At 40.1% G+C, this 5,288-nt stretch overlaps 1 protein-coding gene across 4 annotated transcripts in view; it reads left to right on the top strand.

Moving 5' to 3' along the window:
- Window positions 1-3,831: 3,831 nt before the first annotated feature.
- HDA15 (histone deacetylase 15) overlaps window positions 3,832-5,288 on the top strand; it is an 83,884-nt gene continuing 82,427 nt past the window's right edge. For 3 of the 4 annotated variants that reach the window (XR_015185622.1, XR_015185621.1, XM_086493077.1), the window contains exon 1: window positions 3,832-3,989. The gene's annotated coding sequence lies outside the window, so the exon portion shown is untranslated. The remainder of the gene's footprint in view (window positions 3,990-5,288) is intronic. The other variant, XM_086493078.1, reaches the window with a different exon arrangement.

Genomic DNA, 5,288 nt, shown 5'->3' with positions numbered 1-5,288 from the left:
TTTTGCTACTCTCAAAGTTTATAGCCATTTTCCATTACATTTTTTTGCACTTAGATTAGGCTGGTTGTTTTGACACGCGAGTGTCCAAGAGTGGTTTTTGTTTCATGATCGGCAGTTCACGCATATCATGGTTGAGCAAGAAGCAACCTACAATGGCCACTTCCAGTTGTGAGACTGAGTACAGAGAAGTCTTCACAACTACGGTTGAGTGTGTATGGATCAGAACCCTTATGGTTGATTTGGGTGCTGGACAGGACACTGCCAACATCATCTACACTGACAGTCAGAGCGCATTGGCAGTTGCGAGGAACCCACTTTTTTATGCTCCCACAAAGCACATTGAGGTCCATTACCATTATGTCAGGGAGAGACTCTCAACAGGAGAGATCAGCTTGGCTTATGTGCCAACATAGGACAACCTTGCAGATCTTTTCACAAAGGCATTGTCTTGTGAGAGGTTCGAAGCTTTCCGTAAAGCTTTGGGCTTACTCCCCTTTTGTGGACTAATCATGTCCTCAGGGCATGACACTTCCCTATAATCTATGTGCTAGCTCTCATTCACCGCATCACTCCCAGGGGGGATTTGTTACCATATACATGTGGTAGTGATGTGTGTCAACACACTTAGACTGTCAGGGCATTTTTTCCCTCACTAGAGGTTTTTCCCTTGTGCATTGTATATACGCCCATCATTCTAGGGCTATCCAACATTGTATGTATCCATCACTAGGAGGTTTTTTCCCTCGTGCATTGTATATGCGCCATCATTATAGGGCTATCTATCTTTCCATTGCACACTAAGTAATACACTCTCTATTGTGTTCCTTGAGCTTCCTTTGTCTTCTCCAAGCTGTCTGTGATTCTCTGCAACCCTATCTCCAACACCAATTTATATAGGCCACAGTGGGATTGGCAAAACTATTCACATAGTAGAATCTCAAATTTATTGGTCTTCCATTTGAAAAGATGTTGTTACATATACTGCACAATGTTTTGTTTGTCAACGAATCAAACGTCATCATGGTAAGCAACATGTTTTGTTGATGCCTTTACCTATTTCTAACTCTCTTTGCCAACACATTTTTATGGATTTTATTATTGGATTGCCACTCACTCGTGCACAAAATATATGATTTGGACCGTCATAGATAAATTTAGTAAACATGTTTACTTTCTACCTTGTAAGAAGACCCTCTCAGCTAAGCAAGCGACTCTATCGTTTCTTAAGCATACTTTTATTTTGCATGGAATGCCAAAACCTATTATATTTGATCGAGATAGATAATTTTGCAATGATTTTTGGGTGACACTTTTCAAAATTTACGCACTCAATCGACTTCACTTATGTATTTCAATCGAGATCTAATGGACAAACCAAAGCAACCAATAGCATTATTCTAGATCTTTTATGAACATACACTCATGAGAGACCAGGAACTTGGGATACATACATCCACTTGCTTCAATTTGCGTACAACAACACTCCTTATTTATCCACAAAAAAAGCACCAGTTCAAATTGTATATAAGTACTTATTGCCTACTCCTTTGTCTTGCATATCTCATGATGTACCACATGCTGATGAAATTGCTCAACAACACCCCAAATATTAGAGCAAGCAAGACATAAAATTCACAAAGCACAAAATACGTACATGAAACAAGCAAATAAAAAGAGACAACCCATGGAATTCAAAGAGGGAGATTTTGTAATATTTTCACATTGAGAAGAGACGTCTTAAGAGCGTAGAGACCAGTCCTATTGTCAAGCTAGCACTATGGTTATATGGTCCATTTAAAATCACTAATTGTATTAATGATAATTCCTTTCAATTAGCTCTCCTTGACTCTTGAAAAATTCACAACACATGTCATATAAGTCTTCTTCGTCCGTTCAAAGGTTATGTACCATCACTCCCTATCATTGATGATCTATCCTTTTTAAAAGAAGATTCTGAATCCTTGTACCTGAGACCATCATAGATCATCGAGACACTTTGACAATCGGTGGTATGTTGTATCGCAAGTATTATTTGCTTAAGTATAAGAATCATGGCCTTGAAAGTGCCAAGTGGATGCTAGAGAGGGTTTTCCGCTCTCATTCTAGTATCTTGAAGCATATCAAACTTCTAAAAGTTGAAAGTTTTTATTCTTTACTTGAGGTTTGCCCTTTGGATGATGATTGTGGTATTTCAAATTTGAGGTTTTCCCTTTGACAATTCATTCAGTGGTAAAGGTTTGCCCTGTGACTATTAGTCTGTGGTATTGGATGCTTGAGTTTCGCCCTTTGCAATGCATCATTTAGAGCAATACTCGACAGGGATTTTACCCATGAACAATGTAGAAGGTGATTGCTTTCATTGTTCTCATGCTCTTCCTAATTCTCCCTATTTTCCTCAACTAAGGGCAGTTGCTTCCTTATCGGGGAGGACTGTTATCACTATTACTACGTTTAAACATTTTATCAATTTTACTTATGTTTTATTTTTAAAAACCATGCAATGTAAACAAAACTCTTACTTAACTAATATTTTAAGAGTTTGAGTGAAAAGCAACCACTTCTCTTTTTAGGTGCATGTATGAAGAGAGAAAGAGAATCTCGAAATCATGTCTTCGTGCTCATCGCATTTTTTCAATAGGAATTAGCTTCTTGACTCTTCACAAGGAAGACGAGCACTTCGTGATCATCCTACCCAGGTGACCCAATGCTTTATCCCCCTTACAAAGCCAACAGGGCCATCGGAATCTCTATCGGAGCAAAGTTATAGAAGATACACTTTTGCTTACTTTTATGCTAATTTTCTCTCTTAATCATGACATACACTCTCTTGATTGCGTAGCTCATGCTCTCTTACCTTTCATATATTTATCTTATTGTAATTCATGCTCCATGAGATGAATAAAGAGACGTAAGGCAAATATTCAATTATATTGATTGAGTTGGTGTTTTGTGTTTTGATTTTTGTTTATGTTTCTCTCTTTGTGTGTTGTGATTATTTCGGTGTTGGAAAGATTTCAGAAAGCCAACATCCTTATTCAAACGCATGTGTACGTTTGTGCAGGTATGCACATACATGCGTGTATGGGGGGGGGGGGGACCTTACCAAGGCATCCAACTCCTTGGGATTCTCCTCATCACTCATTGGTACTCCCTGTAAACACACGAGAGAGAGAGAGAGAGAGAGAGAGAGAGAGAGAGAGAGAGAGAGTTGATCGAGAGCAAAAATGATATTTAAGCAAATTCTTTTTACATTTCGTAGGTGTCGCTTATGCAATGCTTGAAAGTTTGTAGGTGTCATTGTCTGTGTTGCAAATTATACATCGCGACATTAATTTAAAAGAATCTTACAAAATTCTATTTTTTGTTTGCATCACTCGGCTATTTTAGCCTTCGTCACTATTTTTAAAGTTGCCTTATAGTGAGGGGAGAAAGAGCCTAGAGTAATGCCTCGAGCCTTAATCCCACCAAAGAAGACATTAAAAGCTTCAGAACCTCCAATGCAGTAAAAGCCTATGGAATGGCCTCAGTCCAACATATTAAATAGAAAAGTTGAGTGGGATGTGAAGAGGCTGTTAAAGCTTGCTGAAGGTCTTGCTACCTGCACAACACAAATAGCAACAATCGTCCAAAAAAGCAAATGGTCTAGGTTTTAGCACGTGCTCAAAATCCGGCTCAAAGTATCTGTGCTGTCTCTTGGTCCACATTGTGCAAGTGGGCATATCGCTCCCTAGTTCTTGCAAGGTTTGTCCTACATCGTGGTCGTCCACATGGACGGAAGTGACTCCCCTCGAAGGCCTGTTATTTTTAGCAGGCCAATATCAAGTATTAAAACCCGATCCAAATTATTTGCATCAAATCAAATTAATTTTAGGCGTAACTTGTACAAATTAAGCGCGGTACTCTGCAGACCTGTGCTCTTCTGAATACTCTGCGCGGCTTCGAAGACGGGACAACAAGGATGAGACGTTAACTCTGCCCGCACCATCTGCGTAAGCACACAAACAACCGAGAGAGAGAGAGAGAGAGAGAGAGAGAGAGAGAGAGCGCATAGGTATCTTCGCTACTCTGTGTTCCCCGCTCCGCCCTTTGTTTGCAGCTTTAGATCTGCCATAGCCATGGCAGAAGCAAATTATCTACTTAAGAAGCTGAAGAAGAGATGAAGAGTTTGATATGTACCATTAACACAGCCGTAAACAAGGGCATGGAAAAATATTTTCATCTTCAATGAGCCATGTGTTCACTTTTGTAGCACATGAAAATAGTGTCCCAAAGTAAGTCGATACATTGATATGTATATGCATGTTTAGGCAAATCCAAGAAGAGCAGAACGTCTGCAGGTTATTTATTGACAGTAGTCATGTGGTTGGTATCACATATACATGTTACAAAGAATATTTGACTCAGAAACATGATGCCCATTTGAATATTTCACATGACCTCAAGAGCAAGACACTCAAAACTTGAAGAACCTCAAGAGCGACGTGAAGCCAGTGAACTCCCAATCCCTTCATAAGTACACTTATGAAGTATCTGTTCCACCTCCTTGATCTATATCACTTCTACTTCTTATACTAATTTGAAAGCCATTGGCGAGCATAACTCTACGACCATCTCTAGAGGGTGCAATCCACATGTGAAGCACCGTGCCAAGAAAAGAAACTAGAAGGTCTTCAAATATGGAGACGAAGATGACAAGTTTGATAGATGCAATGGAAGGAAGCTCTTTGCTGCTTCTGTCATTTTCAAGGTGCCTTTTCCAACGACAACTTTTTACAAGCCCAACTTGAGGCATGGGGGAGTGCACCTCAAAAGAGATGGAAAGCAAATTTGTGGCTTGCCATGTGAGACTGTGTGAGTACATAAGTGTGCAATAGCAAGGGAGATGGAATGTGAGTGAACTTTGCAACTCAAATCCACGAATGAAGTTCTACACACCCTAGTCCCATATTCAGTGAAGTAGGTGTAGGTAGGCAATCACCCTAAATAAAGATGTTAGAAGAAGCCGAAATTGTTAAGGGTTTGGCATCTCTATGGATTCGTCGAGTCGGTCCCATTATCTCCCAGGGATAGGTGATAGCGAGTGAGTGGTTGTATTTTGCTGGAGTGACGTAGTTTCTCTTGTCGGGATTTGTTTTGCCATGTATAGCCAAGGGTTTTGGCTCGATCCATGGCCTCATAGGCTCTTGCTAGCTTGGAGTATTTCTCCCTAGCCTTGCCTATTTTTCACGCGGGCTACAATTGCCCCTTATCCCCACGTTCTCCATATTTAGGGTTGACAAATACTGTCA

This window comes from Adiantum capillus-veneris, chromosome 21, assembly GCF_014529385.1.
Source record: "Adiantum capillus-veneris isolate H3 chromosome 21, ASM1452938v2, whole genome shotgun sequence".
NCBI lineage: Eukaryota > Viridiplantae > Streptophyta > Polypodiopsida > Polypodiales > Pteridaceae > Adiantum > Adiantum capillus-veneris.
This window is presented reverse-complemented; position numbering and strand designations above follow the sequence as displayed.